Raw genomic sequence first — 22,901 nt, 5'->3', positions numbered from 1 at the left:
TTAACAGTGCTGTATTGTTAACAATGTCGCTAAGAGAGGAGATCTTAAAAGGTCTCCTCAGCAGAAAAAAATTGTAACAATGTGAGGTCATGGACTTTAACTTATTGTGGTAATTATTTTACAGTATATAGACATGTATAAAATGCTTTTGTTGTGCACCTTAAACGAATACAATATTATATGTGATTGTATCTCGATAAAACTGGCGGGGAGAGTATCCTTTCCAAGAGAACTGTGAGTACATGGTTCTCAAAATCTGCTGCTAAATAGTACATCTCTCTCATTCTTAGCAGTTTGGGGAAAGAAGTGGTCTTTGACTGTTAGGTATAGTGTAATGGTTAAAAAGGCAGGCTTGGGCAAAAGTGTGCCTGGGTTCAGCTTCTGGTTTGATCACTTTCAAGCCCTGTGACCTTGGGCAAGTGATGCTACCTCTCTGAGCCTTAGTTCCTTCATCTATAGAATGGAATACAAACAATACGTCCTTTGGAAGTTTCAAGAGGATGAAATGCACTAATATACAGAAAGAACAGAACAAGCACCCATCCAATGCTAGTTATTTTCATTGTGGTCTTAGTGGTTGTCATCATTCACATACACCATAAGCTAAAGGCTAAAAACCTATTAACAAGTAGAGGTCCTATTAGATTTATTTTAATAAAAAGAAAGAGAAAATGCCTGGCCTTTGGAGAATCATCTAAGGTCATTCAAAATTAAAATGATGTAACAACATACTGTCAAAGATAGGGCTCAGCAATGCAAACAGTATCTTCCCTCCGAGTTTGATAAACAGGAAAAACCATACAAGGAACCCGTGAGATTAAAAGGCCTGTGAAAAAGTTTCTGCCTCTGAGGACCATGCTATGAGGATTTGAAAAGGCATCCAGAGGTCTCTACATACATTTATCTTTGGATATTTATTTGGCAATCAGGGTTATTGATTTCACATTCCTCATGCTCAGGTTAACGGCCCAGTAGTTTGGATGAGCCCCCGTGGGTCTACACTCACCAGCAAGGTGTGTATGGTCATTTACAGCTGTGCCATACTTTGTGAAAATGGCCAGGCTTCCACAAAGCAGCCACACCACAAACTAAAAGCTAACAAATACCTCGCCAAGTACGACACAAAAACACAGCCTTGGTTCCACCTGAATAGACATGAATGTTGGATTACTGGTATTCAAATTAGCTGAGGTTTAACACAGATCAAAAGAAAAAGAAAGAAAAGAAAGAAAACAGGGACTGGATAAGTGTTTGTTGCAGCATCATTCACAATAGTCAGCAGTTAAAGTCAAAAAACCATAGGTGGATACAACCCAAGTGTCCATCAACAAACGACTAAACAAATATCATATATACACATGGTATGTCATTCAGCCTTAAAAAAGACTGAAGTTCTCATAGGTACTGCAACATGAAGAACTTTGACAACATTATGCTAAGTGACATAAACCAGACACAAAAGTACAAATATCACATGGATCCATTTATATAAAATATCTAGAGTAGAGAAACTCAGAGCCAGAAGGCAGCTCAGGCATTACCAGAGGGCGGGGAGACAAGGAAGCAGAGAGCTATTGCTTAATGGTTACAGTTTCTCTTTGGAATGAGGACAAAGTTTGGAAATAGATAGTGGAGATGGTTGAACAACACTGTAAATGTAAATTAATGCCACGAATTTGTACAGTTAAAAGAGGCTAAAATGGCAAACTATGTCATATATTTTACCCCAATAAAAATGAAAAAAAAAAAAGAAATAGCTACAGCTGTGGTAACTCATACTCATCCACTTTCTCTCTTACCACTGAGGGGATTAGAATTTAATTACTATAAAATAGAATATATAGAACGTGCTATAAATTATAGTTTACTAAGATATGTTATATTTCATTATTTTTTTCCTTCTTCCTCCTATTATCCACAATTCTAGGCTTCTTTACAGAAGTAAAAATCTTGTTCTATGGGTTTCCCAAAGCATAATGCAGCTCCTCCACAAAGGCAGTGCCCGGAGCACATCCATTTGAAGCTACAAGGCTTTTATTTGTAATATTTGACTCGAAGTCACCATAAAACCGTGCAATTACAAAGCATTTTATTACACAACTCTGCCTCCACAGTTCTAAAGAAGCTGCTCAATAGATCTGCACCTCATGTAACTCATTCCGTTCTGCTTCCAAAGAAGCCACTCTTGTGGATTCAATGCTGTCTATGCTTTAAAAATCCACTTTAATATCTTGTAGAGGGAAACATTGAGGGCTATGAATTTCCTGTGAAAATTGTTCTATTTCTTTGAATAGCAATATAAAACTCAGCTCTTGTCCTTTCTCTTAGGACCCAGAGGGAACACACATGCAGGTGAAATAAACTGTCTTTCTTCTGTTGAAAGGAAACTGCAATCTATGTGCTCTGCAGCATATGCAAATAGCAGATTGAAACTTGGTTGCAGAGAAGTTTCTGTTCCCGACAACATCTGTTCTACTTGACAGATGCTCTGCTGCCAGCATCACACCAAGTAAAGTGAGACTACAAGAAAGTAGAAGCCCCGGTGTTTTAGCTTCTTTTCTGAACAAAAACACCATTAACTCGGAAAGTAGGTTCTGAACCAAATAAAGTATATATAATGTTTGCACTTTTCGATGTAAAAGCATATGTGATTTCAGTGATTAAAATACCACATTCCTCACTCCCTGCCTTCTGACAGACAGAAGGTCTAGCTTCTTTAATTTTGTACTTGAGTTCACAACATTTCAAAATGTTTTCATTTTTTCCCCTATAATTATCAAAGTAAGAAATAGAATGGCTGACAATGTGAAATGTGTATTCCCCATCACAAGAACATCACAATCCTAACAAACGTATATGCAAAGGACATGCATAGTAAAACGACTCAAAAGAAAACACAAACAATAAACATATACCAGACATTGTTTGATTTTTCTAGAATTGAGATGAATTTAAGTGAACAAAAGTGAGGTAAGATACACAAGGCGTACACATTAAGATATGATTCCAAAAGCTAGTGATAGTACATTAATGCCAGCATACTGCTGCATCGGTTGTATGTTTGTTTTGTCTTTTTTTGGGGGGGGCAGCTAATTATTTTTTTTTAAAGGAGGTACTGGGGATTGAACCCAGGACCTTGTGCATGCCAAGCACATGCTCTACCACTGAGCTAGACCCTCCACCCCTGCCTTTATTGTAGAATAGTACATTTATATGTTCACTTTGGAAAGCATTTGGGCATATTAAAGGTCGTTTACAAAATTTTAGGAAGCTGCTGGTCAATTCTGTGATGATAAACGAGCACCAGCTATTGACTTCTCCACAAAATTCAATCCTGGAGAAACTAGAGAAACAAAAGGGAAATACGTATTTCAGAAATGAATTTAAAAAAACAAGTGAGCAACCCATCCAGAGCACCGAGCATGTTTTGAGTTGTCTGTATCTGGAAGATGAGCGGCTGTGGGCTATGAAGGAAGAGGTAGACTGAAGCAGTAGTAAGAGGGCAGGTTGGAGTTAAGTTTTATTCTTAACTTTTTTGGAAATGCTATATACAGGCTGTAAAACATACTAATCCTAAGTGCACAGCTCAGAAAATGGCTATGGACACAACCACAGGCCAGATCAAGGGAGAGAGAGAAAACCACAAACTTCAACACCAAGACAGGAGCATCCTCAGCCTCCGGAGACCTGCCCCCATCCCGGCTGCTTTCTCCAGGGGACAAAGGATTCGTTCTGGCTATTTCTGAACTTCATGTAAGCAAAGAGTCATACTCTTTTGCACCTGGTATGTGCAGCTCAAAATGGCAATGGAACGATTCTGTCATTTTATTGCATGCAGTTGTACTTTGTTATTATTATTGTTGACATTAATTTGTATTGTTTAGTCTTTTATTTATCACATTATACTTATGTTATACACTTTTTTTAATAAAATATAGCAGCAGTTTATGAACTACTATATTTTCCTGTTGTGTGAATATATAAAACCATTTAAAATCATACTCTTAATGGGCATTTGGGTTGTATCTAGTTTTGTTATTATAAAAAACTGCTGCTAAAATTTCCTTGTACCTACTTTTTGGTGCAAATACACATGTATTATATTGAAGCTATACAGAAGAGTGCTACAATTCTTGTCTTCTTAGGGAGAAAACAAGGTGATAAATTTAAGATCACACAAAAAATAAATTTAAAAAAAATCCTGGAACTTTCATTTCTTTCCTAACTCACATACTTATGTTCAACAACAAAAACTTGGTCACTCAAATCTGAGAAAGAAGAACAGAAAGAATATACAATAAATAAATATAAATTCAATATAGTCATATACATATCATTTGACCTTGAGAAACAGATGAACATTTTTGGAGAGTGTCCCTGTATGTTGTGTAAAGTGGTTGAATTATATTCAGATTCAGTGATGTTATGAAGACCCTAGGGGATGCAGGTACTTTTAACATAATGTTTGAAAACGTGTATTTTAATGCTTATGAAGTGTGCCAGTATGGAAGAATGACCCAGTTCAGGAGTAGACTGTGTCATATTTCTCCACTGGTGCCAGCACAGCCCAGATGTCCAACCCAAAGGCCACATTAGATGATATTCACATGACAAGAAGCCAGAGGGGACAGATGTCTTCTCCCAGGGCCATATTGCTACCACGAGAAAATGAGTTAAGTGCCCTCTTGAACTAATTTAAGATTTTAATAAAGTGACTAAATATTATATATTTATATTCACATTAAGTTTTCCCACATTACAACAATAATCATTTTCCCATGTAATGAGAATACTAAGTTAACAGTATAAATAAAGAAGCTGGGAAGGGATGGTTCCCCAGAGAAAAATCAGGATGCTGTTGACAGGGGAAGAGGGAACTGACCTCAGGACAGGTGAGGAACACAGTTGTCTACCAGAGTTGGTCACTTAAAGACAAACACAAGGCAACAAATAATTAAATTTACAGATACAGTTAAAGACTAAATGTGAAACATCAAATAATAAGAAATACAAAATAAAATCAGCATAAATGTGTTACATTCTTGAAGGGAGATGAACTATTCTGAACTTAAAATTGACAGAGCCATTCAGGAAGTAAAGATGGACACACAGACTTCCAAATCCACATTTTCTGCATTCAGAATGAATGTAGCCACATTTGGCAACAGTTGTTCATTTGTATTCTTCCTGATTTTGATACTCTTGATATATAAACATTTTGCATGTTTATCGAATCAAATATGTAAGTTTTATGGCCTCTTCTATTGATTTTTGTACTTAAGAAGCTTCACTATTTACAGTTTAAGTTAAATATTTGCAATAAATTTTTACAATAAAATATAAAACAATATATCAGAAAAGTAGGGGATGGACAAAAAATATGATAGATAAAATGATACAACATTATCCATTATACACTCATTTTTTGAAAAATACTTATTGTGTATCCACTATGAGTTAAGTACTATTCTAGGCACTGGGTATAAAGCAGTATTTAAAACTAATGAAAAACATTGCATTCATAAAGCTGCCATTCTAGGGGAGGAGATAGGCAATAAACAAAATAAATGTGCAAAGTAAATAGTACGCTGGATAGCAATAAAAGCCAGGGACAAAAATAAAGGAAGGGACGGAGCATTGTGAAAGTTAAATATGAACAAAAACTCTAAACTAAGTGAAGGAGCAAAGCATAATTACAGCTGGGGGAAGAACACTCCAGGCAGAAGAAGTTGCACGTGAGTTGTCTGCAGGCCTGACACACTTGAAGACAGCAAAGAGAAAAAGTTGGTAGTGATAAAGCAAGATGAGAAACTCGTTTTAAAAATTTAGTGAAAAGAACAGGGCATATGTGTGTACCATGCTCTCAATCATGTACAAAGACATGTAGAAAAAGCCTAGATGGAAAAACAGAAAATGGTTAAAAGAGGATCAAGGGTGATTTTAATTCAATTTTCACTTTTCGTGATTTTAATTTTTCTCTAACAACCATAACTCACACTAGAGTTTGTATTTTTAAAACTCACTGGACAGGAATGAATTGAGCACCTGGAAGAAAATCTACAATTATAAAATGTGGATCATAAAACCATATATTTGTTATTAAACAGCGAAATTTACTGTAAAATTATGCCAAGTTCTTAGTCTTATACAACAAGTGATGAACAGAGTGTCCATCAATAAAACATTTTTCATCCTCTTCCCAGAAGAATTACTCAGCCAACAAATATCCAGACAGGAAACTTTCTGTCTCATCCTGAGAATATCAGCCTTGGGCTTAATTTAATTTGTGACTTCACAGCAACTCACCAAAATTTGAGATAATGTCTTCACATTCCTTATTAGTTTACTGAAATATCTAAAAAGGCACAGTTGAGCCCTAAGCAGATGGCAACCCTCAGTCCCTGAAATGGGATTACAGTTCTTTCTTTACTGGGACTTGACAGATGTGTGTCATCACATTCCTCCAGGGCAAAGGATGGATGCTCAGAGATTAACTGAGTTTAAAAAAGCACATTCTAGTTCTGCCAGCTCTATCAGTAAGTGACAACAGACAGTGGAACTATCACGCCATGGTGGGTCTGGAAACCGCTCTTAACCTTTGCCTTCATTTGTAGACTGCCAGCACTGGAGAGAAACATCCAAAATGTGAGTGGGTCACTTCACAGTGGCATTCTGATTAGGCTGCTATTTTTATTGACGGGTTACCAGGGTTGTTAGATATGAAGCTGAATCACTTTCTCTTGGCATTGTGTCTCCAGGACATTATCTAGAACATAGCAGGGGAAAAACCATGTGGTGAGAACTGTTCTCTCGCAGGTTGGATGCCTTCAGGTAGCACAGATGTGTCTGCAGAGAGAACTGTCCATGCCGGGCACTCTCGGAGGTCGGCAAACATTGAGCAGAAGCCTAACCTTCAGTTTGTACTGAACTAAGATTAGGCTGAGCTGGTGTCTTTACCTCCAGTTGTGCAAATCAGCTTAATTCACTCTGGAATTGCATCGCCCGCATAGGTTGCTAGGATTCAGCTAAGTGTTACTGGCACATCTACAGCAGATATTATCTTCCTCCAGGTCTGTTTATTTCCTATTATAATTGGTGACATTTTAATTATTTTTATTGGTTTTATGTATCAGTTAGGGTAACATTATCTGCCATAACTAGCAGTGATGAATACTTTAAAAAAATTATGTTTTGTTAAAATTTATAAGGCAATATGGAGGTTCCTGCTCTAAATGGGTTTCCTCCTCATAATGGTTCGGGGTCCAGGCTTATGTCAGCTGCTAATGTCCCCAGAACCCTCTGCATCCAGCCTGTGAGAGGAAGAGAGCATAAAGAAAATGCCCCAACTGATTCTTATAAACTCTAAGTTGAATCCTAGCCCGTCTAGTCCCATTTAATGGGCAAAACTAGTTACACAGCCATATTTGGTTCCAGATGGGACCAGGAAATGTAGCTCCTTACTGAGCAGTTTGGCACTTAGCATCTTTTGGAAGGTCAACCTTACAGTCGTGCTGGACAGCTAATCATCTCTGCCAGAGTGGTTCTGATTGACATCTTTTCAGTACCTGGAAATCTTTGGAAGATGGTGTCAAATTTCCAGTCCCTTCCCTTTTAGAGACAGAACTTTGTTGAAGGGAAAAGAATGACTAATGACTTCATTCCAACTACCTCAAGTTCCAGAGCTCACAGCTGGTGGACCTGTCCCTTATCTGCTCACACAGTTAGGGGAAGGGTCTACTGCTGACTCCCTTAGACAACACCAAGTTGAAGAATAGATGGCATAAAACTCGGCAGCTTTAACATATAATAAAACTTGGTCCAAGTTTTCCAGAAAATACTTTGAAAATATGCATAAAAATTTAAATCATGTATGTGATATTTAACCTAGCAATTCCACTTTTAACCCTTTAAGAAGCAATCGCAGCACTTCCAGTTTCCAGTTCAGCATGTAGGAAGCTTGGAAGTCTCTGGTCTGTCAGTAAGTAAAAACAGACTGAGAAATCAACAACTCTTCTTGGAAGCAGGGCAAATCACTGCCCCAAGATGGGAGAGACGCACAGGAAAATACAGACTCACAAATGGAAACCCCTGTGGGAACCAGCACGGGAGTAGGAAAATGGAAACTGTAATTGATCGGTTGCTGAAGGCTAGCACGTGGGAAAGCCTGAGAGTTAAAAACTCCCAGAGGGGGCCAGTCATAGGGGTTCCCATGTATTTGTGAGTTTTACCTTCAGAAGCTCAACCAGGTTCTCACAGTGACTATCATGGAAAAAATCCCCTCATACTTCGGGGAGGAAAAGGGGAAAACAATTTTGAAATACACTAGACCATTCTATTCTTATTAACAAGGCATTCCTCAGGAGAAAACAGGTAATCATCTCGGATATTATGAGAGCCCTGACCTAAAGAAAAAGGGAAGATCCAATTGCAGTCAGCTCTAACTTTCCACGTGGGAGAAGAGAAATACCCAACCCTCGCCCACTCCAGCTGCCCTGTCCTCCCGAAGGGGCAGTGAGGCTGAGCAACACTTGGGAAGTTTACATTACAGAGACACAGGCTCAATAAGACACCGAGACCAAATTACAGTGCTATAGAATGCTTCCCCCAACATGTACCTTATCTCCTCATTAATAAAGGCTTATTTACAGCAATTCCTTTTACCCAAAGCATCATGTCCAGCTATCAAGAAAAAACCACAGGGTATACCAAAGTGTAAAACACACACGCACGCACACACTATCCTCAGAGACAAAGCAAGCATCAAACCCAAACATGGCCAGGGGAGAACCCAGGCAGCCGCATAGCCCCTCCTACGGCTGCACTTGCCTGGTGCCCAAGCAGAGATCCAGGCAGTAGCTCCGCCCATTGACAGAGTTGAGCGGGTGGCCCCGTCTGGCCAGGGAGCTTGGTGGGCAGTTCTGCCTGATTTGAGTCTGCAGCTAGTGAGCCTCATTGGCCATAGAACTGTTTTTTTGTGGCTCCTCCCAGGCAATGAAACGAATTCACAGCCATGCCCAACTAATGAGTATACCCTTCAGTCCCACCAGGCCAGGGAGCCTGCCCAGGGGATACAGTAAGCCAGGGAGCCCACCCTACAGCTATATTAAGTCAGGGAACCAGGCCAGCAGCACCGCCCACCTGCTAAGTATAGTCATTGGCCTGTATAACCAGAGAGCATGGCAGTGACTCTGGATGACTGTCGAGCAGTACCTGTGGCCTTTATAAACTACGAAGCCTGGAGGAGGAGACTGCTCATTCAAATGCTTAGACATCAAAGCAAGGATACAAGGATCATACAAGTAAATATGATACCACCAAAGGAAACTAATAAAGCCCCAGTAACTTACTCAACATAAATGAAGACCTATGACCTGTATGGCAAAGACTTCAGAATAATCCTCTTCAAGTTTAGTAAATTACAAAAACACCCAATCAGACCACAAAACAAAATCAGGAAGACAATACACGAAAAAAAAATGGAAATTCAACAAACAACTCGAAATCATAAAAACAAAAAAAACCCAGAAATACTAGAGCTGAAGAATACAATGGCTAAACTAAAGAATTCAACAGAAGCTTCATCAGCAACCATAATCAAGCAGAAGAGATCAGCAACCAGAAGATGTCACTTGAAATTATCCAGTCAGAGAAGCAAAAAGAAAAAAGAATTAAAAAGAGGAAATAAAAAGCCTATGGGACTTATGGAAACCTCTCAGAGAGACTATATATGCATTATGGGAATCCCAAGAGAAGATAAGGGGAAAAAGTCTATTTAAAGCAATAATGGCTGAAAATGTCCCCAAAATGTGGAGAAAAATGGACATCCAGATTCATGAGGCCCAAAAGACCTCAAATATGTTAAACCTGAAAAGGGCTATCTTGAGACATATTGTAATTAAACTGTCAAAACTCAAAGACAAAGAGAGAGTTTCAAAAGCAGCAAGGAAGCAATCTGTCACATACAAGGGAGCCTCCACAAGACTGTAAGTGGATTGTGCAGCAGAAAATCTGCAGGCCGGGAGAGAGAAGGATAATATATTTTTTTAAATGAAAGAAAAAAACTCAGTCAAAGATACTACAGCTGGCAAAGCTCTTCCAGAAATGGAGAAGTAAGGACTTTCTTAAGCAAACAAAAGCTGAGGGAATTTCTCAACACTAGACCTGCCTTTTAAGAAATGCTAAAGGGTGTTCTTCAAGTGGAAATAAGAGGATACTAGTTAATATTGTAAAAATGTATGAATATGTAAAACTCATTGGTAATGGTAAATATAGAGTTAAGGTCAGATTCTCTAATATTGTAATTATGGCATGTAATTCACCTACAACTCTGATGTAAAAGTTAAAAACCAAATACATTAAAAATAACCATAAATACAATAATGTGTTATTGGATACATATATAAAAATGTAAATTTTGGATAGCACAGAGAACTATATTCAATGTCTTATAATAAACTTCAATGAAAAAATATGAAAATGAATATATGTATGTATATGCATAACTGGGACATTGTGCTGTACATCAGAAATTGACACATTGCAATTGACTATACTTGAATTTAAAAAAATGTGAATTGTATTGTCAATAATTTAAAATATGAGGGAGGAAGAAGTAAAAGTACAAAATTTCTGTATGCTATCGAAGTTAAGTTTTTATTACCTTAAAAGAGAATGTTATAAATATAAGATATTTGATGTAAACCTCACGGTAACTACAAAGGAAAAATCTGTAGTAGATATACAAAAATATTATAACAAAGTAGTCAAACTACAAAAAGCCATCAAATCACAAAGGAAGACAGTGAGAGAGGAATCAAGGAACAAAGGCTCTATAAAAGTCAGAAAACAATAAAAACAAAAAGGCAATAGTAAGTCCATGTCTATAAATAATTATTTTAAGCATAAATGGATTAAATTCTCTAATCAAAAGACATAGGGTGGCTGAATGGATTAAAAAAAAAGAGCCAACAATATGTGTCTACAAGAGATTCACTTTAGCCTGAAACACACATATAGACTGCAAATGAAAGGACAAAAAAATATTTCAAGCAAATGACAACCAAAAGAAATCAGAGGTAGGTAGCCATAGTTATATCAGACAAAACAGACTTTAATCTAAAAATGGTTAAAAGAGTCAAAGAAGGCCACTATATAATGATAAAGGGGTCAATAAGCCAAGAAGATATAACAATTGTAAATATTTATACACCCAACATAGAAGCACCTTCAAATACAAAGTTAATACTAACAGAACTAAAAGGAGAAATTAACAACAATGCAATAAGAGTTGGGGACTTTAGGACCCCACTCTCGACAATGGATATATCACCCAGCAAAGAATCAGTTTAGAGACAGGGATTTAAATAACATCGAATGACCTACCAGACATGTGCAGAATATTCCATCCAACAGCGACAGAAGACACATTCTCTTCAAGTGCACACAGAGCATTTTCTAGTATAAATCACATATTAGGCCACAAGACAAGTCTCAACAATTCAAGAAGATAGAAATTATATCAAGTATCTTTTCTAACCACAGTGGTATGAAGCTAGAAATCAGTAACAAGAAGGAAGCCTTAAAATTTACAGATTAGTGGAAATGAAACAACACACTCCTGAACAGCCAGTGAATCAAAGAAAATATTAAAAGGGTGATAAAAAGTATCTTGTAACCAAAGAAAATGGAATCACAACATATAAAACTTATGGGATGCAGCAAAAGCAGTTCTAAGAGGGGAGTTTATTATTGGAGGAGATCATCAAGGGGACACAACCACCTGTTGATCCACAAGCTGTACCCTGGCAATGGGAGGATCCTCACCCCCTTCGCCTGTCCTTGGAATACATTCTGCCCACTGTTCCCACAGCTGGAACTGTATTCGAGGACACAGCCTTCCCTGAGAGAGCAAGGTGTTGTTGAGACCATCTAGATGGTCTACCGGCCTGGACCCAGTTCACTAAAGATTTAAGCCCTAATCTTCACATTCATTTACTCAGAAAGCATGTATTATATATATCTATTATCCTCCTAGATTCTAGGAACACAAAAATGAATTATATTGCTTTTCCTTTCTTGGAAAAGAAACACTTGTCTGGTAGGGATAAAATGAATAGGTAATTTATTTCAATGTAATGGGGCATATAATACTTGAACAATATAGGAAAAGTAGAAGAAGGATTGATTATTTGGCAGCAGTAAAATTCAAGGATGAGTTTTTGGAAAAGATGACGCCTGAGTAAATTGTTCTTTAGTGTCCTTGGTTATAATATGAAGAAGATAACAGGTCCTGTCTCAGTAGTAGTGAAAGTTAAATGCGTTAATTTCTGTAAAGTGATTAGGGTGGTGCCTGGCATGTAGTAAGGACTCAACAAATGAATACTAACTATATAATTAAGTACAAATTAATTTATTTTTAAAGACCCATGACTATGGTGAGAATAAAGAAACAACTGAGATCAGGAACCATCTTTCTGAAGAGGATTATAAATACAGCTTGAAGATTCTAGAGCGAATAATATTATGCATTCTATGGTTTTATTTCCCAGCCAACTGTGTAAGCACTGCGTTTGGCAAGGAGATAGAAAAAAAGTCCTGCAGACTCTTTAGGAGAAAATGTAGACAACTCTTAATCAGAGTTTGACATTCACACTCATTCATCTGCGTGCCAGAGTGCAGTTTCACCTTTACATAAGCACCGGATTATTGCTTTCACAACAGCTTGGAAGTCGCCAGGTAGAAGAACAAATAGCACTTTTCAGCCCCAAACAATGAAAAGGGTAAATGAACTTTGTGTGAATCTTCCAACTCTCATGATATTTTCTCTGGCCTCCTCCCCAGGATGCTTTATCCAAAACAGGAAAAAATAAAAAATAAAAAGCAAACCAACCCTCACATCTCCCTCACATATACTGGAATCAAAGTGCTAAAGAGAAAGGAAATTTGTTTTCCATATGGTTGGGCGATGTATCTATCAAGTACAATTTTGAACGTTACACAATTTCAGAAAATTCTTAATGGATAAACTGACTTTATGAACTTAAAAATACTATGTGTATTTACCATATATTTTATGTGTCTATAAAAACAAAAAAATTGATAATAATTTCAATAAAAATATGAACATGATTAAATTTCACCATGTTAACATTAATTCTGGTGTTACGTAATAATTTTATTTAAAAAGAATATATAATTTAATACTTAGAAAATATGTCAAAAAGTACACAATGATCAGGATATTTAAATAGTTGTAGACAAAAGCATTTAATTATGCGATTAAATTAGGATGTGTAATATATTAATATTTTTATATACTGCCATATTTCTACATTTCTCTATTTCACAAAGGAAAAAAATTGCAATGTGCATCTTAAGAGCTAGTACTATACTTTTTAAGATGGAAATGTAATGCAAAAAGATTATTTAGGGAAAATCTATTTTAAAATCCAAAGACTTAAGCATCTTATTTTTATAGGAATTCATTTAAATGTCAATGAATAAAAGAGATGTCCAAAATTTAAAAAGTGATTTCTCCCCCATTTTAAGCAATAAAAACCTCTAGCAATTTTGAAAAGACGAACATCATCCTGGGAAGCTATGTGAGGAATATCAAATTCTGCTTCTGAAAAAACCTATAGTTCCATATTGTTCTTAAAATGTGAGCAAGCAGCAACTTCTATTTTCTTTGTATGTTGTTCTAGTTTCTCTTGCTGTGTACCCAGAAATTTAACAGCTTAATAACTACCATTTGATTATGCTTATGGGTTTGGAGGGTCAGAAGTTTAGCAAAGATCAACAACAAATGGTTTTCCTTTGTTCCATATTATCTCAGACTCAGTTGGGAAGTCTGAAGGTAACCCTACAACTTGGGTTTCTCTAGAGTATAATCTCTAACATGCAGTGTGAGTCTGGGCAAAACACTCTACGTAAGTATCATTTTCTAATCCATAAAACTAAGAAAATAAAACAGAGTATTTTTTCACAGTTGTGTATAACATATATATACAGATGTATGTGTGCATACATCCAGATTTATATGCACATGTATCTCTATATTTACATCAACTCCTAAAATAAACTGAATTGGTCACCTTGCCTTATTTGGTAGGAAAATTCAATTTGCATATTAACATGAATTCATCTACTTGCAAAAGCATTTTCAGCATGTTACGGTGCTTTCAATATTAGTAAATATTGAGAAACAAGATATTTGCACATGTATTTATATATGTGTGTATGATTTTTAATATATAACATTCATTGAGTTACTTTTGGCATTCTGATTAGCAGCCATGTGCCAGGGATTGCAGGATTTAGCTAATCAGGAGATGTCAAGTTAGTCTTTGGTTAGGAATATGTTGGCAATGTGCAGTCTTATGACTTTATATTCTCATCAAGTAAGTCAGTTAAGGTAAGAACAGTAATACAAGCAAAGGGTAGAACACTTGACTAGACGTTTTTCCAAAGAAGACATACAGACAGCCAACAGGCACATGAAAAGATGCTCAGCATCGCTAATTATCAGAAAAATGCAAATCAAAACCACTATGAGATATCACCTCACACCTGTCAGATGGCTATTATCAAAAAGACCACAAATAATCAATGTCGGCAAGGAAGAGGAGAAAATAAAACCCTTGTACACTGTTGGTGGGGATGTAAATTAGTGCAGCCACTATGGAAAGCAGTAATGGAAGTTGCTCAAAAAACTAAAAATAGAACTACTGTATGATCTAACAATTCCACTCCTGGGTATATATCCAAAGAAAATGAGAACACTAATCTGAAAAGATGAACACCCAAGTTCAGAGCAGCATTATTACAAAAGCCGAGATATGGAAGTGACCTAAGTATCCATCAACAGACGAATGGATAAAGATGTGGTGTACATATAAACACAGTGGAATATTACTCAGCCATATAAAAGAATGAAACTCTGCCATTTGCAACAATGTGGATGAACCTAGAGGATATTACACTTAGTGAAATAAGTCAGACAGAGAAAGACAAATTTTGTTATCTTATCACTTTTATGTGGAATCTAAAAAATAAAACGAATGTATATAACAAAACTGACTCACAGATAATAGAGAATGAACTAGTGGTTTCTAGTTGGGAGGGGCAAGATTTAACCCTCAGTAACACTGAAACAAATAAAAAATGTAGCAAATATGTATATGTGTCTATAAATTTTCATTTTTAAAATTTGTATATAGCTCTTCAACAGTTTTTTTTTTAAACTCAGAAGCATGCATTCTTTCATTCTTCCTTGAATGATCATGAGTGCTTTACTGTAAGCTCAACTGGACAAGGCACTGTGAAGAGTACAGACAAAACAGGTCCTACCCATTGTTAAGGACATTACTGTAAAAGATACAAGCATAAAAATACTAAAATAAAGGACAAAATAAAGGAACCACTATGATTCAAGTATAGAACAGTAATCTGGGCAATCAGTGGAAGAAGGGATTTGTTCCTACTATGGAAGAGACTGGTCCAGGTCCTAGAGCAGAAGTGATAGTGGAGCCTAGGTGTAAACGATGAACAGGATTTATAGGTATTTCAGACAGAAGCAGCAGAACAAAGCCGCAGAGTCAGGAGAGTGAAGGGCAGAGGCATGAAATAACCAAATCACATGCTGTGGGGGGGCACGTGCTGAGATGTTCAAGTGGAGAACTCGGAGAGTCAAATCCTTGAAAGGACTAAATAACTGACTGGACTTTTCTGCAAGCGACAATGTTGAGTATGAAAGGATGGGTTGGGCCATTAAGCCAGAACATTGATCTGACCACTTTCATCATTGAATTGAATTTTGTGTTATTAGTCTATTAATATAGTAAAAAGGAAACTGGAACTAAAAACATGCGCCCTGTTATTTACTAGGAGACGAGGAGGTCAAGAGGATCATCAGCGGTATACCAGGCACTGTTAGGCACTTTGAATATCAAATCATACATCTTAAGATAATTCTAGGTTTATATTCAGTTAGGCCATTTCTTTAGCAGTCTGGTCTGCACATTCTAGTGAAGACACAATGGAGGAGAACGAACTTTTAGGTGAAATTTCTACAGGTGCTGGCTATGATAACCAGCTTGAAAATATAAACTATTCAGGTCAACTCATAGGCCTCTAGATAACATTTAAATTTTCATCCAAGGTTATTCAATTCTAACAATGAAAAATAAATTCTAACAATAAAAATAAACTATTTTATAAAGCCAATTCTTATCATAAATGCTGTGAAATTTGAATATTCTATTGGATATATACACATTTAGATTTATAGTTTATTCTCAATACATCATATAGTATAGAATTAAAATTTTCTGATAAAATGCCTGCATGTTATATCTATTAATACCAAATCCATTTTCACATTGGATTTATATTTATATTCAACTGGAGATACAATTTCTTTTAAAATATTTAGAAATAAGCTCATAATAAAGGCCAAAATTATTACGCCTGATAAAATGTTCAGTGAACTTAGAATATAAAATAGCAAAAAGAGTATCTGTTGTTTTAATGATGTTTAGATATTGAAAGGTTTCCAATAAACATGGAAATAATGCATGCTTTATATGGTAACTAAAACTCTTGCTTTAGAGAGTGGCTATGAAATATGAGGGGTGGTAAGAAGTAAAGTGATCATCTCACACATCTTTGTCAGGAAAAGCTGCCAATACTGAAATACGTTTCCTGATGGTTAAAATGCAGTTTTCCAGTAGAGCTTTCACAAAACCAAATAATATTTATATAATCTACTTAGCTAAAAATGTGAATTTGTCACTGAATCAAAATTACTCTCATGCTACAAGCACATCTGTTTTCAAAACTGCAGTTCTTCACGTTGAACACCTCTTATGTGAGAGTTTGGCCAGCACAGTGGTTGGTAACATTAGAGAGAAAAAAAAAATACTATCTTCTGCTCTAGAAGACAACAAAAAACTTCCTGCCATGAGATTTAGCAAAGTAAACACTGGAAGGATTGTCTGTGCCCCTGGAACCTCTCTCCCCAGCCCCGCTCCTCAGCACAATGTGGGGCCACAGCACTTCATCTCGTAAGCTGGCAGGGAGGGCCAGAAATACCTCATTTTTGTAAATGTATGTGAAGGCTCCCATGGCCTGTGTCAGCAGTTCAACAGTGGCTTCATCAGACTGTGAATTTGATCTACTTTCTCATAATATCCAAGACAGCAAGAAAGAGACCATCTGTTGGATTACCAAGGTAGAAATCACATTCTAATGCGAGAAATTAACCATAAGGTCTGAGTCAGTTGGACCATCACGGCAGATCTGTCACAAGCAGAAAATAAACTCCGACAAATGTGCTCCATCCTTAGGATAACTGTCAAATCTACCTCAGCCCAAAGATGTTCACTTCAGCATATGGACTCCATAAAGTCGTGAAGTCTTCTCTACAGTGACATCTGAAATGGTCTGGTGGCAAGTCAGTGTTGGAGCTAGAGCTGCTGTTCATTGTTACTAAAGTGCTTGACGTCGCCGTGAAAATAGAGCCGACACTCACCTGAGTCCTGTGCGGGGAAAATGTGTGCAGGGGCTATGCTCTCTTGTGCATTTAGATCTAGAACTGGTGTCAAAATGAGAACAAAGTATGAGCATAGAAAGTAAAAGAGATGATTTTAATGGTACGATATGAGCTAAACACAGTGTGGATTCTAGTGGGTGCTGCAAGCACAGAATTGGAAACACTGACTACGAGTCTTACCCTTCTTCTCAACACACATCTCTGCTCCAGCTCCCAGTACCCACAAAGCTTGTCTGAAACATTTAGCACACTTTTCTAAGCCACCCAAGGCCTTGCTGCTCTTCAAGGCTCACCTCCCCTGTCTATGAATGAAGCCTTTGCTGACTGCCTCAGCTCTATTCATGCCTGACATTTCCAGCTTGAGCAGGGCTTCCTGCCTACAATACACGTTTCTGAATTGATTATATTCTTTAAGACATTTTGATCATCTGAAACACTACCTACTTTTGAAAACATCCTCTGACTTATCTCCCCCAGGGATAAGTGGACCCCTCTGTATACTCAGAAGTCAACAGCGATTTTTTTTTTTTTTTTGCTTCTTTGTGTGCTGACAGCACTCAGTACTCTGCATTGTAACCATCCTGTGACTCCCGAGGGAAGGGACAATGTCTTTCTCCTCATGTCTCTCCACCATCTAGCAGAGTATCCAGCACAGATCTGAGGCTCCATGAATGTTGAGTGAGTGAGCAGCCCTTCCCGACTCCAGCAGCCATAAAATGGGCAAAGGCAAAAGAGTTGCCAGATAATTAATAACAAGCTCAGATTAAGTAATGAGAGACTTCATTCAAAAGGATGATTGTGATCAGCGAGGTGGGTCTCTAACAAAAAAGATGAGGGGTCTTTGCAAGAGGGAGAAAAGGTTAGGAAAGGGATATTGCACTCTGACCACAAAGACCATAACGTCTGTAAGTGACTCAAAGGTCAGGCAGGAAAAAGGCTCTTCTTTTATGGAAAGGCGTAACCAAGGCAAGATTCAAGGGTGAGGAAGTGAGATGAGCAACCATCTGATATGACAGTCGATGTATTTTTCTAACGTCAGCAGATTCCGGAGAGGTTGTTAAGAACCTGTTGTTCTGGGTTCTCATGTTTGCTCAAGGTAGGGGAGGGGGAGAGAAGTTTAAAGTGCTCAAGTCAAGTTAGCAGGTATTAGTCAGTGGGTACAAACAATTCAGCTAATCATTTCTAAGGTAAAGAGCAAATTTGGAGAGTCTTTGTTTGGTCCGGTCATATTTAAGAAAAAGAGGCATCTGAGTGTCTAATTTATGTCATATTTATAAGGGTAGCTTTTTGCATGAAACCATATCCTGGAGCACAGAAGAGTGGGGAGACTTACTACCTGGGGAGAATTTCCAGGAGCACTAAGGTAAAATTTAACACTGTCACTGTGAAGTGATTATTTGGCTCCAAGACCACAATAGCGCTTACCATTTGCCAGGCACTGTGCTTACTTGTGAACATAAGATCTCTGACTAGTTAGAGATTAAAAAAATAAGGAGCTTATAATTGGGAGATACCTTTCCAGAAAGAAGGAAAAGAAGAGTGAAGGTCCTGAGGAAAGAAAGAGCAATGAATCATCAGAGAACTAAGTCCAGTCAGATGGAAAATTAAAAAACAAAACCCAGAACTCAACTAAAAGGATAAGAAAAATGTTATATGACCTCTGGGTGAAGAAGATACTTTAATGAGGACATTGGAAACTAACTGAAGAAAACAGTTCGTTTTGACTACGTGAAACACAGAAACTTCTTTAAACCAAAGAACTTCTGTCTATCAAGTCTTTGCTCTCCTCTGTTCTGCTTTGCGTTCCTGGAGACCAATTCCCATGAACTAGGACACTGGGCTCCCACTGCCTTCAGGCTTCTGGATCATATGAGCCTATGAAGGATCCTCTTCTGCAGTTCCAGTTCTGGCTGGACTTCAGTAACATGGTTCCCTCCTGCTGCCCCTCCAGGCCTAGAGAGGGTGGCTCCCTGCTGTTGCTAATCCTTGGGTGTTTCATTATCCCTCGTCTGGTCCCTTAACCATGCCCAGAACTTTGTAAACGCTTAAATTAAACCCTTCGGTTGTGCCATCTGTTTCCTGCAGTGATCCAGACCGAAGCATCACAACCAAAAGAGCAAGTGACAAACTTGGAAAGAAAATGCAGCCTGCATGAGAGAAAAAGAGCTTATACCAATTTATAGGCATCATAGTATAGAGTCCTTAAAAATTATTATGAAAATTAAAGATGACTAGCTTAATAAAAATAAACAAGTGACCATAACATTAAACAAATAATACCACTAGCTAACTAGGAAACAGATACTTCTATGCTTGAGGTACAGAAAGAATTTTATGTTAATTGCTGTGTTTCTTGAATTTCCCACCAAGAATAACTTTTATTTATGTGATAAGGGAAATTAACATATGCGATATAAATTTAAACCTCATTCAAATTTACTTTAGGTACTTTTAATAAGGTTGAATTTAGCAGCAATGTGGTCACCAATCTGCCCAGTTTGGGTGGAGAGCAGTTCCAGCAGAATGGTGGGAGAGGAAGAGGTGAGGCCTGAGAGACATCCAGTGTAGACCACCCACTTAGTCCTCTGGAAAGCCTGCCTTCAAACGCTCACTCCTTATAGATTAAGCCATCCCTTTGTTAGTGAGCCCACAGCACCTTGCTCATGCATATGCATAAACCCATTTTCCATCTTATGACTGGCCCCCTATTGAACTCCTTGAGGCCTATATTTAATAATATCTGGAACAAATTATGTTTTCAGCAAGTGCTTCTTAAATGAATATGGACCATAAAACAGAGGAGAAAGGATAGGAGACGGTCCTCTAAGGGTTCCAGTGGCACTTTAATAGTAATTGAGCCTGGGAAAAGTCTGGAGCTCTAGTCAAGTTCCAGTTTAGAGTCAGTCACAGACCGATGAAGGAACTGGCCTTATGAGCCACACTTAATGTACTCAAGTCTCATCGCCTGAATCATTTCTTAGTTAAATTCATTTACATCACTGATCTTTGTGAATGTGCATGTATGTATGTATGTCTTTAAGAAAGCAAAATCCTGCCCCTCCCTCCCCCAAACCAGGAAAATACATGTTTTCTTGAAAACTGTGCACCTGACTGTGAAGATGTGTGTGTATGTTGTGTGTGTGTATGTGTGTGGTGGAGAGAGAGTTCTCCAAGGTTCAATGTTTTTTTTAAAAAAACAATAATAGCTTTATTGAGATGTAATTTATATATTCTACTATTTTATATTCTAATAAGTATGCAGGTTAGCGTTTAGTATATTCAGAGTTCTGCAACCATCATTGCTAATTTTGGATCACTCATACCCTATGCGTTGCATCACTCATACCCTATGCGTTGTACTATGTCATACATTTTACTTTGACATATATATTACAAACTCCAAAATATACAGATTATGGATAGGATAAGGGAAATGAAAATATACTGTTGTAAAATTCTTAAATTAATATCTGCGTTTGATGGGAGTTATAGGGAGAAAGGACTAGGAAGTGACAGCTAACGGGAACGGAGCTCCTTTTTAGGAGGGTGATGATTTTAGCATTCCTGGTTAATTTTGTTGCTGCCTTTTATAAAATTTATCATTCCTAAAACCTAGGAATATACCCTCTTCCTTCTCCTACCCTGAAAAATTTGAAGCTGCTTTAAGAATGACTACATGTATTTCACAATGAATTTTAATATTTAAATTAATGCTGCACTTTTTCTATACTAAGTAAATATGTATTTTCAGACCTTGCAATGCCTTTTTATTATGCATTAGAGAAATCAATATGAATTACTGGTATAATTTGTCATGTTAAACATATACATAGTCATGACAAAAATTATCGCTGTAAATGTCTGTTAATATGTAAATGAGGCTTCCATTACTTCAAGCCTCATATAGCAATTACTCAGCTCCTTTGAAAGTGTAATTTATTGATCAGCAATTTGTAAAGATGGAAAGATGTTAGCTTATTTTCCCCTGTAGGTTACTCCACTGGTTGGAGTTTTGAAATACGCTTTTTCTTTTATAGGTGTGTTAGCCATGCAGTGTACTAAAGCTGTCATTGAATTCCTCTCTGTGAAGCTGCATACATTATATTACAGGTTCCTGAGTATTTTTAATAGTTACTTATTAAAATGTTGTACTTATGTTTTAAAAATTTGTCTTTAAAAGTAAGCAATCAGACTAAATACTAACAGACGGTATGAAGTTGAAAGTTATCGACTGGTATAGCTCTACCTTAGGAATTGGAGTAATTATAAAATTATTAGCTTTGCTGCTTTCTCTCTTTGATTATCAAAATACTTAACATATCGGAGTATATAGAATTTGGGGGCAAGTAAGGAGGACAAGAGAAAAAAAGATATTTTAAATATGAAAAACTAGTAAGAAAAAGAAAGACACAGTAAACTACTTCATAGAAACTATCAAAGACATTACAAATATGGTTTCACAGAACCAATAAGAAGTAAGTTTATTTTCAAAACCAGTACTGTTTAATCAAGGAAAGAAAGCTAATCCCTGCTATATAAGAGGAGCAATATTTTCTAATGCCCCAAACTACTCTCTCAAACAGTAACATGAGATCCTAAAAAAAAAAAAAAAAAAAAAAAAAAACTCCCTGAAGAAAAATCTAATATCTAGGTTTTCAGCACATACAACACAATCTTAAAAATTCAAATAAAAACAAGGTACAAAATTGTTTAATATAAATATAAAATGTGATCTTTATTCCAGGCTCTCATCTTAAAGGTATTTGCCTATACAAATTTAAGTCCAAAATATAAAAGAAATGGCTGAAGAAATTAGATAGATTCTTACCACTGTCAATGAAGAATTTTTTTCTCAACTCTTAATTTCTTGAAGAAATTAGAACAGACTCCAAGAAATGTCTTCTAAGCAAGGAAGTATGAAAAAGAATTCTCTCATCTATGTAGTGATGTACATATAAGAACTAATTGAAGGAAATAATGAGTAATGATAATGAAAAATTAGTAGCACCTAAGCAGTCTCTTCTGTCTTTCTCTGTTCTTCTGAAACACTTCTGAAAGTGGACTTGCTTATCAATGAGCTTCCAAGTAGCTGGTAACTTCCACTCACCACATCTACACGAAGCCAGAGAGATATTAACTACCCTTGTGAAGTGGCAATCTACTTTACTGCATTATCTCACTGCACAGATATAAATTTTTCACCATCCAGAGGGAAGAGACTTAGATACATACAAACACACACTTACGGAACCTGTTTTCTTTGATAGACAGCTGTTTCTTGATTCAATTTCCCCATTAATACCTCTATTAGAATCACTCAGGGGTTACCAGATCATATAAGCAACAAAAA

General features: G+C 36.9%; 1 long non-coding RNA gene and 1 other non-coding gene across 5 annotated transcripts in view; both read right to left on the bottom strand.

The window, feature by feature from the left end:
- The window catches only part of LOC116285336 (uncharacterized), a 499,682-nt gene that overhangs the window by 39,172 nt on the left and 437,609 nt on the right, over positions 1-22,901 (bottom strand). The window lies entirely within an intron of this gene.
- TRNAA-GGC (transfer RNA alanine (anticodon GGC)) lies at positions 3,108-3,180 on the bottom strand. The gene has a single exon. It is a non-coding gene; the product is annotated as a tRNA-Ala (tRNA).

The sequence above is a fragment of the Vicugna pacos genome, chromosome 24 (genome assembly GCF_048564905.1).
Source record: "Vicugna pacos chromosome 24, VicPac4, whole genome shotgun sequence".
Classification (NCBI taxonomy): Eukaryota; Metazoa; Chordata; class Mammalia; order Artiodactyla; family Camelidae; genus Vicugna; species Vicugna pacos.
Note: the sequence above shows the minus strand (reverse complement) of the source record. Positions and strands in the feature narration are given on the sequence as shown.